Below are 13,372 nucleotides of genomic sequence, written 5' to 3' on the forward strand. Positions count from 1 at the left end.
GGGCCATAATAATGGTCTTATAAAGACAAAAGGCAGTGGTAGTCTATGACTCTCTGTCAGAAAGAGATAAAAGAACTACGGTTCAAATCTCTATGCCTTTGATTCTCTGGAATCTCGGCTAAAATTATAAAACATCCTCGTGATTAGGCTTTATGCCACCAATACTATTTATATAGCTGAAATAGGATATATTCAAATCCTAATATGTAATGAAATAATAAGTTAACCAAATATGGTCTCTGTACCATGGTTGACAAATTGTCATAAAAGACAATTATATAATAATCTCCTGAATAAAATTTTGTTATCCTCTGTAACAGATTCAAGTTACAATGGCGGATCCCAACGGAGAGAATAGCCATACTAATGATGATGAATACGACAATGCGCCAGTGCATCTGACAGGCGCACAACTGAAGGCTCTGATTGACAATGCTGTTCAGGCAGCTCTTGATCGTCAATATACTGAGTCCCAAGGCAGAACCGTGTCAAAACCACCCTCTAAACCAAAGACACACTCCAAACCACCCTCTCAACCCAAGAAAGATGACGACAAACACTCGTCCACTGAGAACAGCGTCCATCGCGATAGAGAATATACTGATGCATCAAATGCTAAGGGTTGCACCTACAAATACTTTGTATCGTGTAAGCCCCGGGAATTTACAGGGGAGAAAGGTGCTGTTGATTGTATCACCTGGCTAGATGAGATGGACACTATTGTGGACATCAGCGGGTGTGCAGCAAGGGATGTGGTGAAATATGTGTCCCAGTCATTTAAGGGCGAGGCCCTGGCATGGTGGAGGGCGTTGGTGCAGGCATCTGGTAAGTCTGCTTTGTACAAAATGACATGGGAGGAATTTATTGCTCTCATTAAGGAAAACTACTGCCCTCAGCATGAGGTTGAGAAGATCGAGGCTGACTTTGTGTCACTGGTGATGACGAACCTGGACTGCCAGGCTTATTTGACGAGTTTCAATACAATGTCTCGTCTGGTCCCGTACCTTGTGACCCCAGAACCTCGAAGAATCGCCCGTTTTATTGGGGGCTTGGAGCCCGCAATAAAGGCGAGTGTAAAGGCCTCTCGGCCGACGACCTTCAGGTCAGTTACTGACCTCTCCTTGTCTCTCACCTTAGACGCTGTCCGTCTGAGGACACTAAGGAACAAGGAGGCTGAGAAGAGAAAACGTGAGGATGATACCTCACGAAGATCAGGGAAGAAGCACCGTGGAAACGGTGAAGGCAAAAGAGGGTCGGAGACAAAGAAGGATGGGCAAACTGGTGAAAGACCCAACTGCAAGATCTGCAAGAAACCCCACTCTGGGAAATGCAGATTTGCATCAAACTCACAGTCGCAATCAAAGACTCCTTCCTGTGGACTATGCAAGTCCAAGGATCATAAGACTGTGGAGTGCAAGAAAATCAAGGATGCAACCTGCTATGGCTGTAATGAAAAAGGGCACATCAAGAGTAATTGCCCTAAGTATGCCAAGAAGGCGGAAGAAACAAAGAAGTCAAATGCGAGAGTTTTTCGCATGGATGCAAAGGAAGCGGTCCAGAACGACAACGTGCTTACAGGTACTTTCCTCGTAAATAATATATTTGCAAGAGTACTATTCGATTATGGCGCCGATAAATCCTTTGTAGACCAGAAATTTTGCCAACTACTAAGTATGCCTATCAAAACCCTTGATGCGAAATACGAAGTAGAGTTAGCGGACGGCACGATAGAAACCGTCTCAACTGTTCTAGAAGGATGTGAAATGTCCATTAGGAACCATTCTTTTCCTTTATCTCTACTTCCCTTCAAATTAGCGGGTTTTGACATTGTGCTAGACATGGACTGGTTATCCCATAATCAGGCCCAAATCATTTGCGGCAAGAGGCATATAGTGCTAAAGACTCCGAGTGGTGAATCGCTTACCATTCAAGGAGATACGCAGTACGGATTGCCCGAAGACGTATCTATGCTGAAAGCTTCAAGGTGTTTGAACAGAGGCTGTGTAATTTACATGGCTCAGGTGATAATAGAAGAACCTAAGCCGAAGATCGAGGATCTTCCTGTCATTTCTGAATACCCCGAGGTTTTTCCCGAAGAACTACCTGGTTTGCCACCAGATAGACAAGTGGAGTTCAGAATAGACATCATTCCTGGAGCGGCTCCGATAGCAAGAGCACCTTACAGATTAGCTCCGACGGAAATGAAAGAACTGAGGACCCAGTTGGATGAACTGCTGGCGAAAGGTTTTATCAGACCTAGTTCATCTCCCTGGGGAGCACCAGTCCTATTTGTAAAGAAGAAGGACGGATCGATGCGGTTGTGCATCGACTACCGAGAGCTAAATAAGGTTACCATAAAGAACAGATATCCTTTGCCGAGAATCGATGATCTGTTCGATCAGCTGCAAGGAGCAAGCTACTTCTCAAAGATCGACTTGAGGTCGGGTTATCATCAGCTAAGGGTCAGAGATGAGGATGTACATAAGACAACATTTAGGACTCGCTATGGTCATTACGAGTTCCTAGTGATGCCTTTTGGGCTCACAAATGCACCGGCTGCGTTCATGGATCTCATGAATCGCGTCTGCAAGCCGTACTTAGACAAATTTGTCATAATCTTCATCGACGATATCCTTATATATTCCAAGAACCAAGCTGACCACGAGAAGCACATCCGTTGCATTCTCGAATTACTACAGCGTGAGAAACTCTACGCCAAATTCTCGAAATGTGAATTCTGGCTACGAGAGGTTCAGTTTTTAGGACACGTTGTGAGTGAGCGTGGTATTCAAGTAGATCCCGCTAAGGTAGAGGCAGTCATGAACTGGCAAGAGCCAAAGACGCCTACCGAAATCCGTAGTTTCCTGGGGTTAGCAGGATACTACCGGAGATTCATTGAAAATTTTTCGAGGATTGCTGCGCCCTTGACTTCCCTAACCAAGAAGAAAGAAAAGTTTATTTGGGGCCCAAAGCAGCAAGAGTCCTTCGAAATACTGAAGCAAAAGCTAAGCAACGCACCTGTGTTGACACTACCTGAAGGTACAGATGAATTCGTAGTTTACTGCGATGCATCACACACAGGTATGGGGTGTGTGCTTATGCAGAAGGGCAAGGTGATTGCCTATGCTTCAAGGCAATTAAAGGTGCATGAAAAGAATTACACCACCCATGATTTGGAGTTGGGTGCCATTGTATTTGCACTGAAATTATGGAGGCATTACCTTTATGGTATTAAGTTCGTGATTTATTCTGATCACAAAAGCCTCCAGCACCTGTTCAACCAGAAGGAGTTGAACATGAGGCAGCGCCGTTGGATGGAAACCTTGAATGACTATGATTGTGAGATCAGGTACCATCCCGGCAAGGCGAATGTAGTCGCTGATGCCTTGAGCAGGAAAGAAAGAGTAAAACCTATTCGAATCAATGCCAAGAGCATTGAAGTCAAGAACAATTTGATTGAGAGGATATTAGCTGCACAGCGAGAGGCTGTGTTGGAAGCTAATTACCCTAATGAAAAGCTGGGAGTAACTGAGGAGCAGTTGACTCTTAGCAAGGATGGAATTCTTAGGCTGAACGGACGTATATGGGTTCCGATTTATGGAGGACTACGAGATGTTGTTCTCCAGGAAGCCCATAGTTCCAAATACTCAGTCCATCCTGGTGCTGACAAGATGTACCAAGACTTAAAGGCAAATTATTGGTGGATAGGCTTGAAAAAGTCTGTAGCCGCCCATGTAGCAAAGTGCTTGACTTGTGCTCAAGTCAAAGCCGAGCACCAAAAGCCGTCTGGCTTGCTACAACAGCCTGAACTTCCCGAGTGGAAGTGGGAATGCGTAACTATGGACTTCATAACCAAGTTACCCAAAACCAGGAAAGGAAACGATACAATATGGGTCATAGTCGATAGGCTGACTAAATCAGCTCATTTTCTACCCATCAAGGAGACGTATAGCTCCGATATGTTAGCCCAACTTTATGTGGATAAGATTGTAGCCTTACACGGCATACCTGTGTCTATTATCTCCGACCGGGATACTAGATACACGTCTCACTTCTGGAAGAGTTTCCAGCAATCTTTGGGCACGCGTTTAAACTTTAGTACGGCTTACCACCCACAGACGGACGGTCAAAGTGAGTGTACTATCCAAACGCTTGAAGACATGCTTCGTGCATGTGCGATCGATTTAGGTGGTAACTGGGATAAGAATCAACCCCTGATCGAATTCTCCTACAATAATAGCTACCACACCAGCATAAAGGCTGCGCCTTTCGAGGCATTATACGGTAGGAAATGTAGATCGCCTGTTTGTTGGGCGGAAGTAGGAGAGGTCCAATTATCAGGACCAGAGATAGTTTTCCAGACGACAGACAAGATTGTCCAGATCCGGGAACGTCTCAAGGCTGCCCGCGATAGGCAGAAGAGCTATGCTGATCCAAAGCGTAAGGATTTTCACTTCGAAGTGGGTGAAAAGGTATTACTTAAGGTGTCACCCTGGAAGGGAGTGATGCGTTTCGGAAAGAAGGGCAAGCTGAGTCCGAGGTACATAGGACCTTTTGAGGTCATTGAACGAGTCGGATCAGTTGCCTATAAATTGAACTTGCCTGAGGAGCTCAATGGAATTCACAATGTGTTCCACATCTGCAATCTCAAAAAGTGCTTCGCCGATGAATCATTGGTGATTCCACACACAGATGTGCATATAGATGAGAGCTTAAAGTTCATAGAAAAACCTTTGTCGATTGAAGATCGACAGGTGAAGAAACTTCGAAGAAAGCACGTACCGATTGTAAAGGTCAAATGGGATGCTCGTAGAGGTCCTGAATATACGTGGGAAGTCGAAGCTACAATGAAAGAAAAGTACCCCTATTTATTTGAGTAAATCTCGGGTCGAGATTTATTTTAAGGGGGTGAGGATGTAACACCTCGAATTTTTGTGTCCAATGATGTGTTAACACGTGTCATTTGATTACACGTGGCATCTATAATAAATAAAGGACTAATTTTGACAAACCTTGAAAGTATATAAATTCGAGGGTTATAAATGTCAACAAGGGTAAATATACTGTATAGTAACCCTAAATAATGCTTGCACCTTCAAACGAATAAATCATAGATCGTACGGAGGCGAAACGCGGAAGAAAGTGAGAGATTACGAGCTACAGGGGTTAACTGTGTCAACATGTTTAATTATACCTCTGAGTGACCCTTTAACGTTCCCAAGGCTTCGTAACAGTATTATACGCTCACTAGAATATACTGTATAAATTCCGCGAAGTTCCGTCTTAAAACGAGAAAGTTATACTCGAATTCGTATGGGAAGGGTTAAAAGCGTCAATAATGAAAGTTAAGGCTTTCCAAATAATTAATAAACTAATCGGGGACTTAATAAATACGGGTAAATAACACGAGGCCCCTATCGGTAAATAACCGAGGGCCAAACCGCAAAGTTACCCCTTCGAACCCGAAAGGTCAGGTAAATCATTACGAAAGATTTCGTTATTAATTACCAGGATTTCGTAATCATTTCAAAAGATTTTAAAAATCTGAAAAACAGGCCTCTCGCGACCCGCGTTAAGTAATAGCCTAAGTGTAGGCGGGCCACGAGCCTCCTAAATTACACGCCTGATATTTGAATATTAGGCGACCCGCGTTAAAGGTACATGGGACTCCCATGCGGGCCGCGTGGGACACCCAGATGCAGAATTGTTATAGTTTCTTGCCTTTTGGAGCTTGTGAACGATCATGCACATAATTAATGGAGCATGGGCGCCCCCTACTCGACCCATATCCCTTAGGGATACCTGCCCATGATCCATGATCAGTATAGGCCAATGTGGAATGATCTTGGGGTTCATTTTTCACTATAAAAGGCCATGTTGTGGTTACAACATTCACACAACTCAAAACACAATTACTGATCATTCTAAGAAGCTCCCAAGCCTCCATCTCTGCTCTATAAGCAAGACTCAACTTCTGTAAGTGATCTAACCCTTTGTGGTTTCACATTTCCTTAGTAAATGGCTAAAAACCAAACCGTCGTAAATACGGTTTGACTTTAAAATAACTCAGTAATGGATCAGTCTTATGACGAATCAAAAGTGGTTATGAGTTGGTATTTATGTGGGTAATAAACCTCTAAAAGGGTTCCCCCTGATCACCACTCTAACTATGTCAAATATCGAGTCAAACGTGCGGTTAAAAAGTCAACAGAAAGCTATTTTTGCGATTTATGCATAATCTGTAATGTATATGTTATGAAACCTGTTTTGACACTTATAAAACATGATATTAAGTATATAAACTTGTTTGCGCTCGTTTGAATCGACCATTTGCTATATTGAACCGGTTCGGAGCCGAATGTCGCAAAAGTTTGACTTTTGCTTTGACTTCAGTTCTGACCCGTTTTAGTGAGGTATAGATATGCCTTAGGACCCTCTTAGGACCAGGTCACAAGTTGGTATAAACCTCTGTGATCGGTTCATGAGATATCCGAGTCTTTTGCGCATTTCCGTTAAACGCCTAAAAGTTGACCGTAACGCCATTTTGAAAATAAAACGAGTATTTCGGACGCGTGAACGGACCAGAACCTTGCTTACTAAATTATAAGCATGTCCTTAAAGTTTCACGTCAATCCAAGGTCTAGAATGAGAGTTATGCTAAATGGCGCGTTTAAAGTAAACTTTGGTAATTAACGGCGCAATTAGCATAACACCTATCTAAACCAAGATTTCGTCACCAAAACTTTTACCCACTGTATTAAAATAATATTTTGGGAATTTTAAAGATTTTTAATAATTTTTACCTTGCTCATAACCTGCGGTTATGGCTACGGTTCGGTAAATACCGAATATGCCCTTTTCGGCCAAAACATGAGTTCTACAAGGTCTTTTGACCCGATTCCAGTTGCTACTGATTTTAAATAATAAATAAAGTATTTTAAGCTTTTTAAGCTGTTCGGGAAACTCAGATTTCCTGTAAAACTCGGAAAGCTCTTTAAAAGTCTTTAAAATGACCGAAAAGCCCCTACGGGGCGTAATATTAACTAAAACTCGTTACGGGCATCACGGAAGGTATCCTACTGATACCACAACCTCTTTAAGGCATATTGACTTAGGAAATAAGCGTACGACTCTCATGGTTAACCGTTTCGCCTATTGCGCGCACGGTTCGGCTTATGAAACTAGTTTTCATAAATTAGCCGATACGGGCCAAATTATATTATTTGGACCCCAAAATCCAGAGTGTGAACCATAAACCCATATAAAACATGTCTCTGAACTTGTTGGGTCAGAATCGCACTCCATTCTCGGTTTTCGCCTTTTCGCGCGATTAAACCATATCTATATATATCGGAACCAACCGGTCTAGGCTACGGCCATTTTAACGACCCGTTAGGATTCTAAGAGGTTAATTAAAACCTTCGTTCCAGATTAGGAGCCCCAGTAAATGCTATCGGTGATTTAATCCAAATTAAGGAAATATACTTGCAAAGGTAAATACTTTAACTTATTTCCCCTATATGGGCTTGGGTTACGGTATATTAATACCGCTTGATTGAGCATTATATTCTTCCATCGCTTAGGTGGTTAACTAAATAATATGATCGGCTCATTTAAACAGTTTTGTTACTTAAAAGCCTTTGGGGGGTTTAATGACCGTTGTCCCGGATATCCTTGGCATCATTTTACGAAATGGCCACGACCATCGACATCCCGGTGTAGGCGTACACCCGGTATATATTGTCGACATTAAATTTAAAAGACGTAGCCGTTGGTTTTTATACTACGGTTTTACGCAATGTGGTGTGTCTATAAATCTTTAACCCGGCACGACCCGGGCCACTGAACGCATAAAAGAACATGTAAAACGTTCACAAGATTTTAATAATTTTCCCAAGTTATAAAAGAGTTTGTGCCTTGTGCATTCAAATCAATTTTAATAAACATTTTCAAATGTGTCAGTTGAATGTATTTACCAGTGTAAACTGACGTATTTTCCCCAAAAAGATTAAGTGCAGGTACTATACGAAATGGGCTGGTATAGGCGTCCTAAGCATCGTACATAGTCTCGCAAACTCGATGCTGCATCTGAATGAACAATATTTATTATTTTGATCCGCTGTGGATATATTCAACTTCTGTAATACATTTGATATTACAACCAGAGGTTGAAGTTTATATATTTATCTTTAAGCTTCCGCTATGCATTATATAATTGTGTGGTTTGACTATATTGTTGCCAACATCGTCACGGTAATCCCCCACCGGGCCCACTGGTGAGACACGTGGAAATCGGGGTGTGACACATGTCAAGGAAACGTGTCGGCAAGGTACTGAACATGGAAATAGAGGTCAAGATGGTAACGGAAATCGCGGAAGAAATAACGACGACGACAACTATCAAGGCAGGGATGGTGACGATCAAGGCTGTGGCCAAGCATGTTTTAATTGCGGTGATGTGGGGCATTTCAGGAAGTATTGCCCTAAGAACACTCAGGCACGTGGATGAAAGCTCAACAGCGGGGATAGAATCCAAGCGTGGATATCGGTACGTCTCATAATAGTCAATGTTACGCTCTATTTGACAGTATTGTCAAATTTTAGCTTCAGAAAATATAGTTGTTTTAGTAGTAAGTAACCTAGATACCCAGTTCTCGATAGAACAAGCCTGACGGAAGCTTCGATGTGATAATTGGGATGGACTGGTTGTCGAACAACCCAGCGGAGATTGTCATCCACACCCCGACGACGAACGGAGAAATGATTGTGATTCATGGATGTAACACCTCGAATTTTTGTGTCCAATGATGTGTTAACACGTGTCATTTGTTTACACGTGGCATTGATATTAAATAAAGGACTAATTTTGACAAACCTTGAAAGTATGTAAATTCGAGGGTTATAAATGTCAACCAAGGGTGAATATACTGTATAGTAACCCTAAATGATGCTCGTACCTTCAAACGAATAAATCATGGATCGTACGGAAGCGAAACGCGGAAGAAAGTGAGAGATTACAAGCTACAGGGGTTAACTGTGTCAACATGTTTAATTATACCTCTGAGTGACCCTTTAACGTTCCCGAGGCTTTGTAACAGTATAATACACTCACTAGAATACAATATATAAATTTCGCGAAGTTCCGTTTTAAAACGAGAAAGTTATGATCAAATTCGTAGGAGAAGGGTTAAAAGCGTCAATAATATAATTTAGGGCTTTCCGGATAATAAGTAATCTAACCGGGGGCTTAACGATACGGGTAAATAGCGCGAGGTCCTTAATTGTAATTAATCGAGGGCCATATCGCAAAGTTACCCCTTCAAACCCGAAAGGTCAGGTAATTAATTACCAAGATTTTATAATCATTACTAAAAGATTTAAAAAGATTTATTTTTAACCCCTTACGGACCGTAAAGGGTATGCCTTACGGACCGTAAGGAGGGGGAATGATTGCACCAGATCCGCCTGTGGCTTACGGACCGTAAGGCCGAAGCCATACGGTTCGTAAGCAACGCCCAGCGACAGATTATTGGCTGTTGACTGATTTAAACGGCCAAACAAGGAGTAATGGGTTTCTCAGAAGTATGGATGCCCCCTACTCGACCCATAACTCTCAGAGACACATGCCATCCATCCATGATCAGTTGTAGAGTGATGTGTGATGATCTTAGGTGCCTTGCTTGACTATAAATAGGCCTCTTATGCTCATAACTTTCATCACAACTCAAAACACTTCTCTGGTCACTTCTAAGAGCTCTCAAGCATTCCTCTTTGTTCTCTAAGCAAGTCTCAACCTCTGTAAGTCATTTAGCTCTTTTGTGGTTCAAGTTTACTTAATAATATAGCTAAAAATCAAACCGTCGTAACTACGGTTTGACTTTAAAATAAATCCGTAATGGCTCAGGCTTATGATGGATCAAAAGTAGTTATGAGTTGGTATTTATGTGGGTAATAAACCTCTAAAAGGGTTCCCTCTGATCACCACTCTAACTAGCTCAAATGTCGAGTCAAACGGATGCTTAAAAAGTCAACAGAAAGCTATTTTTGCGATTCTTGCATAATCTGTGATATAAATGATATGCAACCTGTTTAGACACTCATAAAACATGATATTAAGTATATAAACTTGTTTACGCTCGTTTGAATCGACCATTTGCTATATTGACCCGGTTCGGAGCCGAATGTCGCAAAAGTTTGACTTTTGCTTTGACTTCAGTTCTGACCCGTTTTAGTGAGGTATAGATATGCCTTAGGACTCTATTAGGACCAGGTTACATGATGGTATAAACCTCTGTGAACGGTTCGTTGTTTGTCCGAGTCTTTTACGTATTTCCGTTAATCGCCTAAAAGTTGACCGTAACGGCCTTTTTAAAATAAAACGAATATTTCGGACGCGTGAACGGACCATAACCTTTCTTACTAAATTATAAGCATGTCCTTAAAGTTTTACGTCAATCCGAGGTCTAGAATGAGAGTTATGCTAAAAAGCGCAATTAAAGTAAACTTTTGTAATAAACGGCGCAATTAGCATAACGCCTATCTAAACCAAGATTTCGTCACCAAAACTTTTACCCACTGTTGTAAAATAATATTTTTGGAATTTTAAAGATTTTTAATAATTTTTACCTTGCTCATAACCTGCGGTTATGGCTACGGTTCGGTAAATACCGAATATGCCCTTTTCGGCCAAAACTTGAGTTCTACAAGGTCTTTTGACCCGATTCCAGTCGCTACTGATTTTAAATAATAAATAAAGTATTTTAGACTCTATAAACTGTTCGGGAAACTCAGATTTCCTGTAGAACTCGAAAAGCTCTTTAAAAGTCTTTAAAATGACCGAAAAACCCCTACGGGGCATAATATTAACTTAAACTCGTTACGGGCATCACGGAAGGTATCCTACTGATACCACAACCTCTTTAAGGCATATTGACTTAGGAAATAAGCGTAGGACTCTCATGGTTAACCGTTGCGCTTATTGCGCGCACGACTCGGCTTATGAAACTAGTTTTCATAAATTAGCCGATATGGGTCAAACCATATTATTTTGACCCCGAAATCCAGAGTGTGAACCTTAAACCCATATAAAACAAGTCTCTGAACTTGTTGGGTCAGAATCACACTCCGTTCTCGGTTTTCGCCTTTCCGCGCGATTAAACCGTATCCACATTTCGGAACCAACCGGTCTAGGCTACGGCCAATATAAAGACTCGTTAGGATTCTAATAGGTTAATTAAAACCTTCGTTCCAGAATAGGAGCCCCAGTAAAAGCTATCGGTGATTTAATCAAATTAAGGAATATACTTGCAAAGGTAAATACTTTAACTTATTTTCCCTTATACGGGCTTGGGATACGGTATATTAATACCGCTTGATTGAGCATCATATCTTCCATCGCTTAGGTGGTTAATTGAATAATGTGATCGGCTCATTTAAACAGTCTTGTTACTTAAAAGCCTTTGGGGGGTTAATGACCGTTGTCCCGGATATCCTTGGCATCATTTTACGAAATGGCCACGACCTCGACATCCTGGTGTAGGCGTACACCCGGTATATTATGTCGACATTATTATTAAAAGACGTAGCCGTTGGTTTTTACACTACGGTTTTACGCAATGTGGTGTGTCTATTAATCTTTAACCCGGACAGGATCCGGACTACTGAACGCATAAAAGGACATGTAATTCGTTCACAAGATTTTAATAATTTTCCCAAGTTATAAAAGAGTTTGTGCCTCGTGCATTCAAATCAATTTTAAATAAACATTTTCAAATGTGTCAGTTGAACGTATTTACCAGTGTAAACTGACGTATTTTCCCAAAAAGATTAAGTGCAGGTACTACACGAAATTGGCTGGTAGTAGCTTCCTAGCATCGTGATAAGTCTCGCAAGCTTGATGCTGTATCTGACTGAACAATACTTTATTATTATTTTGATCCCCTGTGGATACAATTCGACTTCTGTAATACACTTGATATTACATTCAAAAGGTTGAATTATATTTATCTTTATGCTTCCGCTGTGCATTCATATAATTGTGTGGTTTGACTATATTGTTGCCAACTACGTCACGGTAATCCCCCACCGGGCCCACCGGTGATACACGTGGAAATCGGGGTGTGACAGGTTGGTATCAGAGCCAACATTGAGTGAATTAAACACTATCCTAATGTGTTTAATCTCAGTGACACAATTGCACACACTTGAGTCTAGACAAGAACTTAGGACAAATTTGAATTGTTATTCCAATTTTGTCTTTTTCTTTATTATTGGTATTTAAAATTTTATAAAGCAGGAAACATGCCGCCAGTGATATTCCGAGGAAGAGGAAGGGGAAGAAGAGGCAGAGGAGAGATGTTACTCATCACGATCACGAAGCCGGACCTTCAGGTACGCGAGCTCCTTCAGCCACAAGGAGTGAAGAGCCGCAAAGGCGAAGAGACCTGTATGAACCTGCGAGGCATTCCACCTCGCATAGCTCGACGCCGTCGTACCGGCACTCATTCGGGCCAAATTCAGAGAATGATCCCAACAACCCGCAACCGTCCTTCATCCCTCTACAGCGTTCGGTATCGCACCGAAATTACGACGACCCTACTCCATACTTCAGAGGTCAGTTTAATCCAGTTGACTACATCCAGGAACCTTCAGGTTTTGTTCCACTAGGGCCACAAGATCACTTCTCCGAAGATCATATGGACGAAGATACGGATCCGACAGAACCTGCTCGTGGTACGCCCACGCATCCGATAGAAGTCTCTGATGGGTCATCCTTCCATGGCACACCCTATCAGGGACCAGATAGTTTCCAAGCGTTGTTCGACCGACATGAGTGGTACTACACACCACCTCAACAGACATCACAACAACCGCGACATCCGCAGGATCCCTCCGAGGATTCACGCTTTGTGGCAGTTACGCCACCACCTCCGCCACCGGTACAGCCAGTAATGCCTGATCCGCCTAGGCGTAGGAGGACAAATGCTCGTATGTCCACACGAGGAGGAGGGGATTTCCACTTCAGCACCCCTCGACACTCTAGTAGTAGCCACTATCCACCACTACAAGAAGAAGGACCTTCAAGTCCTATACAGGAGGCGAACTCCGCACCAGCTGCACCAAATTCGCCACCATTTGGGTATGACCAACCCATACCTGCTTACACGGGTCCAACGGCTTACAACCCGTTCGAACCGTCGCAAGCGCATTACAACTACAATTATGAGCGCGACCCATATATGGTGTCAGCTAGATATAATGCACGCTATCCTGACGGAGCTCATGGGAACATGGGAGCACCGGACTACTCAGCTCATTGATGTAGAGAGTGAAAACCGAGTGTTAAAGTGTTTAACTTGTGTGTTGTATTCTT

This window comes from Helianthus annuus, chromosome 5 (assembly GCF_002127325.2).
Source record: "Helianthus annuus cultivar XRQ/B chromosome 5, HanXRQr2.0-SUNRISE, whole genome shotgun sequence".
In the NCBI taxonomy this organism is placed as follows: Eukaryota; Viridiplantae; Streptophyta; class Magnoliopsida; order Asterales; family Asteraceae; genus Helianthus; species Helianthus annuus.